At 44.9% G+C, this 15453-nt stretch overlaps 1 protein-coding gene across 1 annotated transcript in view; it reads right to left on the bottom strand.

Annotated features, from left to right (window-relative positions):
- The window catches only part of EXOC6B (exocyst complex component 6B), a 618488-nt gene that overhangs the window by 179702 nt on the left and 423333 nt on the right, over nucleotides 1-15453 (bottom strand). The gene's annotated exons all lie outside the window — the stretch shown is intronic.

Raw genomic sequence — 15453 nt, 5'->3', positions numbered from 1 at the left:
TCCTCATTCACCTGGACCTCTCTGCAGCCTTGGACATGGTTGGCCACCCTCTCCTCCTTGATACCCTCTTCTCTCTAGGTTTTCCAGTCATTTCACTCTCTTCTGGTTCTCCCCCTATCTCTCCAGCGGCTCCTTCTCTGTCTCCACCCACAGGTGTCCCTCAGGCCTGAGTCCTCTTCTCTTCTCCCTCTATACCCCTTCCCTTGCTCATCTCATCGGCACCCAAGGATTTCATGATCATCTCTATGCTGATGATTCTCACATCTACCTTTCTTGTCCCACCCAATCTCTCTGCTGACCTCCAGTCTCACATCCCCAACTGCAATGCCTTTCAGACATCTCAGACTGGAAGTCCAGTAGACATTTTAAATTCAACATATCTAAAACAGAACTCATCATCTTGCCCCCTAAAACCTTCCTCCTCCCATCTCCCCTATTACTGTGGAGAGCACCATGTTCCTCCGAGGGCTCTAGGCTTCCAGCCTGAGTCATCCTGGCCCCTCACTCTCTCTCACCCGTTCCCCCCCACCCCAGTCCAAGGCCTACTGACTTTACCTCTGCACCATGTCTCTGACCTGCCTCCTCCTCTCCTCTGATGCTGCCCACTATGTGTGCAGGCCCTCCTCACCTTAATCCTGGATGATTACAATCACTTTGGATTGGGGGGGGTGGTGTTTCTGTCTCCCTCAAGTCTCTCCCCATTCCAGTCCATCCTCCATTCAGTCACCACAATGATTTTCCTAAAACAGGCCCAATCCTGTCACTTCCCTACTCATGAAATTCTAGCAGCTCCCTATTACCTCCAGGATCAAATCCAGAATACTCTGTTTGGCCTTCAAAGCCTTTCATAATCTGCCTCCTCCTACCTTTCTGCTCATCTTACAGTTCACAGCTCTCCCCCCTTCCACCCCACCCCCCTCTCCTGCCCAGGCACTCTTTGATTCGGTGACACGGGCCTTCTGCATCTCTCGACTCTGGTCATTTTCTCTGGCATTCTCCCTCCTCTGACCTCTGACCGCTGACCTCCCTGGCTTCCCTGAAGTCCCAACTAAAATCCCACTTGATACAGGAATTCTTTTCCAACACCTCTTAATTCCAGTGCCTTCTGCATGTTAAGTTCTATTTATCCTGTACACTACAGTTTTCTTAATATATCTGTTTGCACCATGTCCCTCCCATTGGATTGTAAGCTCCCTGAGGGTACGGACTGTCTTTGGTCTCTTTGTATTCCCAGTGCTTACAGTCACATGATAAATGTTCACTGATTGGCTGGTTAATATACTTGTCTCCTCCATTAGAAGGTAAGAATGAAAACTATTTGTCCTGGTTAAAAAATAGGGAAGTTGACCAATGGAGAAGATTCATTATATAACCCACAGAAGCAAACGAAAACAGTAGTGATAGCGCTCCATGAAGACTGAAACTACTATTTACCAAAAATCGCTGGGAAAACTGGAAAGTAGTCTGGCAAAGAAACAGGTTTAGAGTAAAATCTAATGTCATGTACCACAATAAGTGTCAAATGGATACATGACCTAGATACAGAAAGGTACATCACAGACAAATCAGAGCAACAAAGCAGGAAATACCTTTCATGACCATACATAGGGGAACACTTTGTGAACAAACAAGGGACAGAAGAAAAAATGAATAATTTTAATTACCTAAAATTGAAAGTTTTTTTGCACAAAAAACCCAATGCAGTTAAAATTAAGAGGAAAATATTTAACTTGCACTTTTCTGATAAAAGTCTGATACCCATAATAGAGAAGGAATGATTCAAGTATGTAAGAATGACAGCCACTGTCCACTGGATAAAAGGTTAATGCATATGAACAGGTATTTTTCAAAGGAAGAAATCCACGCTGTCACAAGACATATAAAAATATTTTGAATCATTAATAATTAAATAAATGCAAATTTTAAAACCCTCTGAGGTTCTGCTTCACACCTATCAGCAACCTATCACACCTATCAGTTGACCCAACTCATCATGACTAGGTGCATATTCCAAAGAGAATAAAGAAAGAGGTAAAGACCCACATGAACAAAAATGTTTTCAGCAGGTTTTGTTGTGGCAAAGAAGCAAAAACAAATGAAGTGCCCATCAATTGGGGAATGAACTAATGAATTACAGTACAGGAGTGTGATGGGCTGTTACTGAGTTAGAAGAAATGGCTATGGGGACAGTTTCAGAAAAACCTGGAAAGACTGGCAGAGGACCAATGACAAAGGGTGTTCTCCACTTCCTTTCAGAGGAATGAGGACTCAAGGTGCAAAATGAGACACACACACACGGCAAATACATGGATTTGTTCAGCTTGGCTATGTTTGTTACCAGGATTATGTTTTTCTCTTTTTATTTTGGGGAAGGTGGGAGAAAAAGTGGAATATAGATTCAGAAAAAAATTAAATTTTATACAAAACTTTAAAAGCAGCATACAAATAAATAAATACAGTACAAAATGAATATAATACCCTAATAGACCCAGTTGCAGTTCTTTATCGAGCACTATCACTACTGTGTTCATTTGCTTCTGCAGATTATATAACGAATCTTCTCCACTGGTCAACTTCCCTATTTTTAACCAGGACAAATAGTTTTCATTCTTACCTTCTAATGGGGAGACAAGTACGTTAACCAGCCAATCAGTAAACACTGATCATGTGACTGCTAAGCACGGGGAATACAAAGAGGCAAAAGACAGTCCGTTCCCTCAAGGAGCTTACAGTCTAATGGGAGGGACAACTCTAATAATGTAATACACTGAATAATTCTGGAGCAGCGCCAAATAATTATAAAAGACGCCTTAAGAGAGTCAGTCATCAGAGAATTGAAGGGCATCATCTCATCCATGTCACAGAGTCCTTTCTGTAACATTTCCAACAAGCGGCTGTCCAGGGTCTAATGAAAGCATTTTTGTGAGGGGATAGATATGTATCAGTGTGCATATATATATATATATATATATATATATATATATATACACACACATATACACACACCCGTATGAATAGGTATACACACACACACATACATATATATACACATACATGTACTATCTTTAAGTATACATATAGTATATGATACACAATGGGGATATATATATATATATATATACATACATAGAATCTATCTTTATGTATATGTGTGTGCATGTGTGTGTATACAAGCACATGTGCTCTCTTTCACATTTCTGTAAAGCACCGAGTACAGTATCTTGCATACAGAAGGTACCTAATAAATGTGTGCTAAATAGAACTGAGGCCATTCTAAACCAATCAAAGACTACAAAGATTTCTTCATCCTCTTCCATTGTGCCCATCTGGGTGGAGCTGTGGCATCTGGCTGCACATTCACTGTGGGCAGAGGTTTTCACTAGTTCAGCTTCTTGGTCTCTACATGCCCCTGCCTGCCCCCCAGACCTTGGACAATCAGGCCCAGGATCAGTATTTCACCGAGGAGCTCCTTCACCCCCTCCTGTGGCAAGGGAAAGACAAGAGCAAGCAGAGTGCTCACTCAAAGGACCACAGCAGCCTGCAGAAGATTCTGATTCACAACAAACATGAGACTTAGGAGATCAGAAAACAAACATTTAAAGACTCACATTTCTGGGGGATATGTGTGTACATACGCATGCATACATTCAGTTATTTGCTACAACAGAGCCAGGGAAAGCATGGATAAAAGAAATTCACAAATAACTTACATACTCATTTTATTCCTAAAATTCCCACTTCCACTTCCCGCTCCCCAAACATTTTGTGAAGAGCGGTTACGAGAAACACAGTGGATTCCCGACATTTTCTCTCCTCACCTACTCTTTGGCAGAGATATGCATGGGTACACAAGGGATGAAGGGCCCGGAATATTCAGGAACATCAACCACGTTCTTCTGCGGCCCCCTGCATTATCTGCTCTATGCATGAGTTGTGTCCAGACCATAAGTCATCCCATGCTGCCATGGGTCTGAATGGGCCACGGCAGGGGGAAATGCTCACCAGGAGGTCCCATTGGTGGAAATGTGCTATCCCCAACACTGAAGTGTAAACTCCTTGAGGGCAGGAGCAGATGCTAAAAACAGGGCTATTAAGGTTTAAAATTGTATTAAGGCTTTTGGGACATGCTGTAGATGTTTTCTGAACTGACTTGCTTAGGTTATTTCTGTCTAGGATGCCCTCTACCTGTGCAAGTCCTACCAACAATTCAGATCCCACCTCATCCATAAACCCTGCCCCTGTTAACTTCCTGAACAGCCCCAGGGCTTGCTTATGACATGCACTGCACACCGGCAGTGTTTTAACATAGGATGACATTCCAATTTCCTGTTTTGCATCATTGTTTCATGCATGTTCTTGTCATCTCCCCAAAGGCCCATGCTTATGCAGAACCAAAATGTCTTCTCCATTTTGTGACTCCTGTCCAAGCCCCTAGCCCAGCATAGGGACACTGCGGCCACCAAACAGCCTTCCCTGAATTTGAACACTTAAGCCTTTATTGACTGACCATAAGCCTGAATACAAAGATTTAGCAGTCCAAGCTCTTTTGCAGGAATGTAATGAAAGGCAAGACCAAGGAGAGAAGAAGCCAAATGTCCAACATTCTGCAATTACACCCACTGATCAATCAGTAGGTATTGATTAAGCCCTTACTATGTGCCAGGGATCGTGCCAAGTGCTGGGCATATAAAGACAAAAGCAAGATACTTTCTAGTCCAATGGGAGAGAGAGGTAACGTGTACGTATGCTAAACTGTACATAGCCGCGGCTCATCTTTTGCTGTACACAGCTTTTGGCTGTAGGCATTTGTCTCCAAGGGGGTCAAAGATCCACACTGACAAAAGCTCCCATCTATTAACAAAGTTAGCCTAGCACTTCTTATAGTCACAAGAACAGGAATGAAAGTAGATGTCCATTGTCAGGGGAATAACATCACTAACTGTGGCATGTGAAGGTAAGCTATATCATTAAGCCATAAAACGCATTCACTGACTGGCATGAGTTCTCCACACTAACAGTAGCTCAGCCAACAAATCTGCCAATTCTAGGAGGAAGGCCCTTTAGGCTAGATGACTTGACCTTATCAATGGTGGGTTTTCAGCCTCCTAGGACTCACTTTTCTTTTGACATTTCCAATACATAATCATTCTCCTTGGTAGAGAAATCAGAAGCAGAATAAAAGTTGGACAGTTCTGCCTCTTCTCCACCATGCACTGTCCCATCTGTCTTCAGCAGCTCTATCCTTTCTCTGCTCCTCTCCCTCTAGGTAATAAAGCTAAAATTCCCGCCCCAACCCCACCCCAAACACCTTTATTTGATAGATGGACAAATCATGAGCCAGACAAGATCTGCCCATAGCAATCCTTGGACGAGCTCACAGGGCTTGTCAGTGACTACAACACAGACCTCCTGACTCTCAATCTGATACTCTTTCCTTTCCCTCCTACAGCTGAGAACAGATGCAGGGAGGAGAAACAGGCTAAGCTTATAATAGCAAACAGAGATTACATTAACTATGCATGTACGGTCATGAATTATGTCAGAAGAGTTGGGCTTCCCTACATTCAGGTACTGCTGATGACTTATTCCTCCCATATTTTTAAAACACTAATAAGGAGAATCAGAAAGCTGGAAACACTAAGATGGTACGAAAGCTGAATAAATGTGCGACTACTTAGGCCTCCAAAGCATAAATGGGGAAATGGGGAGAGAGATAATGTCCCAATGCCAGAAGAGATCCAAACGGATTATTTCAATCAAACACCAGGCCTATCCCAGAAGGTGCTAAATGCTACATCGAGTAAGGAAGGGAGGTTATGGGAATTTCTTTCCTGAAAGATTTCTAAAACGGAGCTGATATCCAACAGTCTGAGATGTTTAGGGTGTGGTCCCACCTGGAGGCAGGGGATAAATTAGAGTACAGCTGGAGGTATTTTCCAGCTTATGCAATCTAGCAACTCCCAACATTTCAAATGACTTTTAAATCCAGGTATTTGTTGGGGTTCTCTGGTTGATACCCCACATTCAGTTCCCTGGCATTCACCTTAAAGAAATGGGATGATGCCAAAGAAAACACCGGATGCCTAAAATTCTCCACTGTTGCATCCTTTGTGAAGAGGGGAAGATGGGAATATATTGGATTTAGGGTCATTAGGCTGACGCTGGCTGGGGCAAAGCAGAGCCCATGCGAGCAAAGGAAAACTAAGAAAATGAACACATTTTCATCCCAGATGCCAGTTGACAAGGACAAAACGGGGTGACCAACCCTTGCAAAGAGAATAATAGCGAAACCCCAGCTCACAATGCTTTTAGGCTGCAGTGCTGTTCTCACTGGTCGGGCACATCTGGATTGCCTCCCGACTGCACCCAAGAGTGTTCTCAATGAAAATGTGGGGTTTAATGAAATTTTAAATATAATTTTATTGCTTTTAAAATTTTCCAATAAAGAAACAGTTAAAAGACTTTGGAGATGGAAAAAGTACTATGTTTTACTCCCCGGATTACAAGAGTGCGGGCTGTAGTAAACTCTGGGATCTGCAAATTGACGTGAAGGCAGCGGTAATGTCAATTTCCTTTTGGGGACCGTTTCTGAAAAATGACGTATCTCTGCTTTTGCTTGTCCTCAGTAGCTCCAAGGTCTGCATGGTTTCAAAGAGCAGTAAAAATGAAGTATTTGATATTCAGAAACAACTAAAAAGCAAAAATACAGAGGCAAGAAAAAAGGAGGATGCACCAATTTTAAATATTGGTTAAAAACTCAACAGCCACATCCTCCCTGCACTGGGGAGCCAGAGAACAGGCAGGTAAAAAAGTGCTGGCACCCAGGGTGACATTGCCCTGGGCAGGCCTAAAACAAGGAGGAAAAACGAAAGCGTCTCAGAAGCCAAAGATGGGCCAGTACTTACACTAGCCAGTCTTGAGGAGATCTTGTCACCTTCCAAACAGCTTATGGTATGGAAATTAGTTTATCCCATCACTGCAGAACCTGGATACGTTTCCCCATTCTTCTCCAGTCCCTTAGAAGAGCTACCGATCCAACCCCTGGAGGTGACTTCTGGTGACGAAAAGGGAACTTTGTGCCGGCCATTCTCTGGGGGCCAAGAACGGGGCCGACGGTGATGTGTGGCAAGGTTAGAGCAACATCATCCGTCTCCATTTTCCTGACAGGGATGGCATCTCGGGCCTTGGTGGGGAGCGGTGGGTCACGTGCCCCTGCTGCGTAGGTTGGCAGCACCTGCTATTGAATGTCGGGGGGGCCTGGTGACGATCTGGGGGAGACAATGGCTGCCTTATCGTCTAGAATTCAAGGCAGCGCAGCCTGTAAAACAAAATATCCAAAATCTTCTTCTATGTCAGCTAAGTGGGTGCTACCCATTGACCCATGTCCAAGAAAGAGATCCTCAGGGTTTGCAGGGTCCATGAAGGAAAACCTGACTTCACTGTTTCTAATGGCATAGAGGCCTCCCGATGGGTTTTCCATAGCCAATATTGGAACTTCATAAAGACACGTTACCCAGAAAACAGTTCTGCAAGCAGAAGTACTTTGTGTCGGACATTTGCTGATGTCAGTAATGCTTTCAGGGTCTGCTATATGGTCCTCTGAAATAACTCTGGATGTGGAAATCCCAAATGAACTCTCTCTGCTGTAAGATTTGAGTAGTTCAAGCTGCGTAGCTCAGAAGCTTCAAAGAGGCTTTTGTGTCAGCATATTGATGGTGTGTTGTGGAAAAAGGCATTCTACCATGACCCTGGGTTTTTAAAAAATAATTCTTTCTGTTGCTATAATGCTCCAGAGGAAAAAAAAAAAGAGAATGAATTGCATGCCTCCAGTATAACTAGGTGCTATAGATTGAATGACCAACTTGGATGATTTTTTACAAAAATTTCAGTAAAACGACAGGAAAGATCAAGAAGGATGAACGATGGAGCAAGAAGACAGGAGTCTGAAGAATGCTGAAGGGTGAGGAGAATGAGCAAGAGTGTGCTAAATGTGGGTTGACCAGTGCAACCGATGTATTTCCAAGACAGCAGAAATGCATTACGCTGAAAAAAGGAGGCAATGACAGGAAATCCTTTCGTGATTCAGTTCAGTAATCAAGCGCCTTTAAGAGTTAAACCGAAGGGAAATCTGCCGGCTGTGCTGCTCGTCCAGTGATCTTGGGACTGCTCTAATGTGCCAATGGCAACTAATTATTCTACATTTTCATATGAGCTGGACATTGTAAGATGTGCTTCCTTTCACACACACTCAGATTCTGTCATCAATCTTGCGACCTTAATGCCTCTCAGATGGAAAGGGGCAGAAAAGGAAGGCAGGTTTTAAAATTGCTATTCAGAATGGTGAGGTTGGGGTGGCGGCTAAGAATCTGAAATGAGTGATAATAAAACAAACAAAAAAAGCAGAGAATCTGTCCATCACTCTGCCCAAAGGAAATCTGCATCTTCAAGCACTGTATTCTCTCCAACAAAGGGGCAAATGCTATTTTCCTGTAACCCTGGGGATGGGAGGTAGTTCTTGTGTTTAAAATTATGCTGGGTAGGAAACTGAAATAAAAAGATTAACTCCATCCATTTGTCTCTCTGCCGTCTGCGCATTCTTAAGATGGCTCCTCTCTGAAAACTGGAGTACGTACCAAATGGCAGGGCCAAGATGTGAAGGGTTGGGGTAGGGGGAGAAGGAAAAAATGTGCTTCAGTTGGAAAGGAAGTAATTTCTAAATTATTTCTAAGAATCTCTCAGTGTGGAACGGAGCTCTAGCTACACTGATTTAACATTTCAAGAAGAACCAGTTTCTTTGGAAATTATGTCTTCCCTTGTATTCATCCATAGACCCCAAAGCTTCCAAGAGAAAGTCATTCACCCTCTTGTCTTCTGTGGTAAGGAAATGCTTGAGACAATGTTCCACCTTTGTAGATTAAAGCAGGTAAAATGTTTTGCTTTATAGACAAACAGACTGACCACTTTGCCAGGAAAATGCAGTTCTTCAGGTCCCATATGGACAAGCTGCCTGGCTTCCCAGAGGCTTGGCCTCCATATGATGGGGTGTGATAGAGCACTTAGCACGTCCTTGCGGTCGTCTTAGGCTTTGGAGGCAAGGGAAGGGCCCCAAACTACTCAGACAAGTCAGTGATGGGGCAGCAGCTCAGTGGGTAGATCTCCCAAGGGTTCGTGGGTCTGACCAGACGCCTTGAACTTACAACCTTTAGTGGAAGCAAGAACAAAGCAGTGGGCGCAAGAGAGGGAAGAAAAGGAGTGTGCAACTAGACAGGGAAGGTGGGGGCAAAGCTCTCACAGCAAACACCAACGCCAGACATACCTAAGAGACCCTGAAGGAGCCATGTGTGGTTGGAAATATACCCCAAAAAGCAGAGAGCGGACTAGAGCTCCCCACGGAATGGAGGCATCCCCTCCCCCGCCACACACACGTACACACATCCATACAACACACACACATGTACACACGTACACACATGCACATCCCCACGTACACACACAGACATCCACACACACGGCAGTAGACATACACTCACATGCACACATCCACAACCCATGTACATGTATACACATGTATATACCCCAACACATGCCTATACTTTCATACGCATCTGTATCTACCCACACGCATACACTCACACATACACGTACACATGTACACACGCACACACAGCAAAGTCTCGAGCTAACCTCTAGCGTGTTGAGGCAGGAGCCTGACTCCTCCAGGTCCCCCCAAAGCCCAGGATCCCCTCTCAGTATCTGGTTCAGAGAGGCACATCACAACCTCCTGGTATCCACTTGTGCTAAGAGGAGAGATCCAAAGGGGTCAAGTCGATAGAGCTCCCAGGGTCAGAGACCCAGAGCTGGAAGGGACCTCAGAGGCCACTGAGTCCAACCCCTCATGCTACATGTGAGTAAACTCACGCTGCAAAAGTGGCGTCTCAAGTGGGATTTGGACCCAGGATGTTCTGAGTCCCAGTCTAGGATGGGCACTTCCTGGCTGTATGACCCTGACCACGGCATTTGCCCTCTCTTTGCTTCGATTCCTTGCTTGTGCCTCAACTCAGGGTCTGTCTCCAGTCCATCTTGTGCATAGCTTCTTTCTACACAGGTGTTTGAAAGTTGCTTCTCCCATTAGACTGTGAGCTCCCTGATGGCTAGGAACTGTCCTTTGCCTTCTTTGTGCTTAGCACTGTGCCGGGCACATAGAAGGTGCTTACTGACTTAACAGTAAAAAATGGGTATAAACTTCCATGTCACAAGGTTGTTGTGGAGATTAAATTATACAGACACACATACACATATCTATACCTATGTATACCTGTACATACACATAGCTTTGCAAACCTTATAGCATTAAATATGTAAATGTCAGCTAGGACTATTACTCCCAGAACAAATGGTGATCCATACAAGTCAGTGTTTCCTGTCAAACATTTCTTCTGTGGCAAAAACAAAATCAAACAAGGTTACTGTCCCCCTAAGGCAAAATAGGGTCCCCCATTGGGGCATCAGGAATACTGCTGAGGGTTCCTCATGGCGGCCACAGAGGCTGGGGTCTCTATTGCTTTGAAAGAAGCAACAAGAAGAAAGAAGCAAGTTTTCAAAGCTATTCAAAGGGGGCTCTGGACCCAACTGGATTTGCCAATGACATTCAAAGAACTCCAGGGTCTACAAAGCAAATACCAACTCTTCTGGCCCTGTGGAACGTCCCCACGCTCTTGTCACATATATCAGCACTCCAGAGTGACAGTGGACTCAGAAAGGCTAAGCCAAAGCTCAGTTTCTGCTATACTGCCCCTAGCCTGACTACTGTCTAGGCCTATGTGATTTCATCAGGGTCTTACAGAAAGGAGGCTAACATTCCTCATGCACACAGTGCTGGTGGAAAGATGTCAGCATCAATTATCCTGTCAACTGGGGCTGCTTTTATCCGCCTTCTGTATCATTACCTGAATTTCATGTATCATTTCTGGGTTTTTTTTTATAGGCCCCTGAACAGCTGAAGAGAGAAAGAGTGAAGGGGGCTGACACAGGAAGAAGAAACCATGCTGACTGTTCCCATAGCAAAATGTCTGTGATTTCTCTCATCAGAAAAAGCTCTTGGGAAGAGGGTCTGAACTCTTTTAATTAATGAACTTTGGAGGTTTTAGGAGTCTGAATGAGGCCACTGGACTTAGGAGGAACCTGACTAACCAGCTAACACCACACTACTTTATCTGTGGCCTTGAGGCCATATGTGGCCCTCTAGGTCCTCAAGTGTGGCCCTTTGACTGAATCTAAACTTCACAGAACAAATGCCCTTAATAGAAGGATTTGTTCTATAAAACTTGTTCGGTCAATTTGTTGTAAAAATTTGTTCAGTCAAAAGGCTGTATGTAAAGACCTAGAAGGCCACCTGTGGCCTTGAGGCTGCAGGTTCTCTACCCCTATTTTAAACTATTTAGCCATTATATCCCAAAGAGATCATACAAGTAGGAAAGGAAACCATATGTACAAAAATATTTATAGCAGCTCTTTTTGTGGTGGCAAAAATTGGAAATCAAGGAAATGCCCATTAATCAGGGAATGGCTGAACAAACTGTGGTACTCTTGTGCTATAAAAAATGAGGAGCAGACAGACTTCATTATAACCTGGAATGACTTATACGAACTGATGCTGAGTGAGGGGAGCAGAACCAGGAGATCATTATACATGATTACAGACACACGGTATCCATAAGGACTAACTCTGATAGACTTGACTCCCCTCATCAGTGCAAGGTTCAAAGACAGCTCCAAAAGACTCATGATAGAAAAAGCTGTGCACATCCAGAGAAAGAATTATGGAGTCTGAATGGAGATTGAGGCAAATTTTTGCTCTCCCTTTTTTTTCCTTTTTCCTTCTTTTTTGGTTTCGTTTCTCCTTTCTTATGATTCATTCCATTGGTTGTAATTCTTCATTACAACTGGACTATTATGTAAATAAGTTCAACGTGAAGGTATATGTAAAACCTACACTGGAATACATGCTATCTTGGGTGGTTGCAGGGAGGAGTGGGAGGGAGAGAAAATTTGGAACCCAAAAACTTATGGAACTGAGTGTTGTAAACTAAAACTAAAAATAAAATTATAAAAAAAATTTAAAAAAAACTATTTAGCCCTTAAAAAAAGGCCACAGAACCTAAAATCTAAAAGAGACCTTGAGGCCATCCAGGCCAACCTTCATGGGAGCAAGACTTTCCCATCCAGCTCACCTAACAGGTTGGTCCTCCAGCCTTCACTGGTGGACCTTGAGTGGTGGGGGGCCCATTTTACTTGCAGACTGATAATGGCTGGAAAATTGTTCTTTATACTGAGCTGGAATCTAACTCTGCAATATCTGCTGTTCTGCTTGGCCCAGGTGGGGAGAGTCACAAGCACTGGAGGGAAGCTACCAGGAAGATAACTGGAGACAGAGGAAACCTCCGATTAAATCCAGTCCACCTAGGACTGCATAAAGAAGTCTTGAAGCAGAGGCTGGATGAGCGCTTCCTGAGCATTCTGGAGGTGGGGTTTGTGCTGAGGGATGGCATGCTGTAGCAGCAATTTAGATTTGATGATCTTTCCCAGCCATTAATAGGTCATATGACCTGCTTATGTTACAGGAAGCCTAAGTCACATGTGGTGGGAGGAGCTTACAGACAGGAAAGAAAGTTATGTCACAGGAAATGCAGAGAGAGAGAGAGAGAGAGAGAGCACGAGGGCGAGCAGTTATGGCTGTTAAGCTGAGGTAATGACAGTCGACCTCTGGGAGCTGAACAGACTGTGACAGCTGTACTGTGAGTTTGTTTTGGGAGGACCCCAGCAGGGGGTCAGAAAAGTTTTGGGATGGCGAGGCTCCATGCTGTGATACTATGTATCGAATGCTTTGCTGCTCTGATAGATTGGGTAAACGGCTTGTGAGATCTGGTCCTCTGGTGTCTGAAGAAATGGTTTGCTTCTTCTACCTTCTCTGTGGAAAGTCTCCTATACTTTGCGATACAGAACTACATAGTGATTCTGAAAACTCTCATCTACATTGTTATTACTACCTCACTGATACATATGCTAGCTGGCATCTGCCATCTCATCCAACTTGGAGATTCAGCGGCACCAGTTCTTCCTCCTGATTCCAAGGGGAAGAAATGTCAACTCCCTTCCCCATCCAAATCCTGGAACAGTGTCCTCGAGTCTGCCCAAAGGCTTTTCTTCCTAGTTCCACATTTCTTTTGGATAACCATCATATGCCATGACACCACATCCACTGACTCATCCTAGTCATCCTTCCCAGATGTTCTTCAGCTTGTCATCATGCTCCCAAAAATGTGGCCTGCAAGACGGAGCCCAATAGAGTAAATGTGGTTTGATCAGGGCAGGGTACAATGGAGCCGTACGCTGCACAAGGAGGAGGGATCATAGGCCCTCTCCAGAGTTTCCTCTACTGATTCATTCTTCATTCATTTGATCAGTTCCTCCTGAATTCTAATCTGCACTCTGCGCCTCTGTTCCAATGGAGAGCATCTGGTTTGATCAGCCAGTTAGGTGCTCTTTCCACAACAGTCATGTCATTGCTACACAGAAGTAAGAGGATGAGGCAGAACCTTCCACTCCCAGAGTCCCGAATCTCCTGCCACACTGAACAGTCAAGATGAGCCAGCCGGTAAAAAACGTGGCACGTGGCTGGGTTCAATTCATTGTGTAGAAAATGAGAGCATTTGGTGAAACGGAGTATCACAGATGGCGCAAAGTTTGTCAAAGAGATGCTGACAAACTAACCCAGTCATAGGAAATGGAAATGACAGGTTATAGGGAGAAGGGCTTACCCGTGGGGACATTCGGTAGTGAGGGCTTCCTTTCAGAAAACGGATCTCAAAACTTCAGTCATACAAACTTTTGCAACCTGTACAGGCCTTGTCTACCTCCTCTGCCTAGAAGTCAATAAAGCCAAAGTGGCTGCAAGAGAACCTAGGGCGGCCCTCCCATGGTGAAGTCATGAAGAGATAGGGACAAGAGGTGCATGAAAATGGGATCCTGAATCCACCAAAGCACCGGAGTGGCAGGACTTTGAAGCTGGGGAAATGGGGAGAACCACACGATTCTTTCGGTCCCAGCCATCAGGAGGCCTTCCCAGCCCCTCTTTGTTCTCTTCACTATCCTCCTATCCGTGGCCTGCTTTGCATCTACTGGTTTGCATGTTGTCTCCCGACAGACTGTAAGCTCCTTAAGGGCAGGGACTGGCTTCTGCCCGGTCTATCACTGGTACTGACCACAGGCCTCCAGCCATCATCTGGGGAACCAACTGCCACGGACAAGGGGCTGGTCACTCCTACCAAGAGCTACCCTCCAGACAGGCAAAGCCAGCTTTGGTGAAGCAGCCAGGGCCCCCTCAGGTAGAGACAGGAGGCAGCACGGACCGTGACAGGGGAGGTGCCACCACCATCGCCTCGACTACCATTTCCCCTCAGACCCTGATAGACACAGCCCAGGACCCTGAACCCTTGGAAAAAACAATGCCCCCAGTCCAGTGCTGCTCCTACGGGCATCAGAGACACAGGTGCCGATGACTCAGGAGAGAAAGTCCCGGCTGCCGACATATTTGGAAATAGAAAATGGTGTAATTTTTATCAGTGGAAATGCAATTAAAAGGAGACGCATTATCATTAGCTTTGTCACTGCACCTGAGCAGCATGAAGCCTTTTCAACTGAATGTACTGGAAATGTTCCAGATGTGGTGTTGCCCCCATTAGAATTTCTCTCTTTAGCTTAGACAGAAATCATAGCAGATATTTTTCAGTATTTTTTTTTTTGGGTCTCCTTTAGCAAGTCATTGACTTGTTTTTCATGGTTTTCTCGCATCCTTCTCATTTCTCTTCCCAATTTTTCCTCTACTTCTCTAACTTGCTTTTCCAAATCCTTTTTGAGCTCTTCCATGGCCTGGGACCAGTTCATGTTTTTCTTGGAGGTTTCTGTTGTAGGCTCTTTGACTTTATTAATTTCTTCTGTCTGTATGTTTTGGTCTTCTTTGTCAGCAAAGAAAGAATGCAGAGTCTGAGACTGAATCTCGGTGCGTTTTCGCTGCCTGGCCATAATCCCAGCCAACTAACTTGACCCTTGAGTTTTTCAGTGGGGTATGACTGCTTGTCACTTGTAGACTGCTTGTAGACTACAGAGTTCTATGTTCTATGTTCCACGTTTGGGGGGGAGGTGCCAGCTCTGCGGCACCAGCACTGCTCTTTCCCCAAGGACCCCCAACCCGAACTGGGCTCAGATCTTCGGCAGGCTGTGCACCCCTGCTCTGATCCGCCACTTAATTCCTCCCACCAGGTGGGCCTGGAGCCGGAAGCAGCAGCAGCCGTAGCTGCCCCACCTCCGCTGCCCCCGGGGCTGGAAGCCTAACCGGGAACTCCTTCCACTCCCGCAGCTTTTCCCACTAACCTTCTCAGCAGTCTTTGGTGTTTG

The sequence above is a fragment of the Trichosurus vulpecula genome, chromosome 3 (assembly GCF_011100635.1).
Source record: "Trichosurus vulpecula isolate mTriVul1 chromosome 3, mTriVul1.pri, whole genome shotgun sequence".
NCBI lineage: Eukaryota > Metazoa > Chordata > Mammalia > Diprotodontia > Phalangeridae > Trichosurus > Trichosurus vulpecula.
The sequence above is the reverse complement of the archived record's forward strand: the minus strand, read 5'-3'. Positions and strand labels throughout refer to the sequence as shown.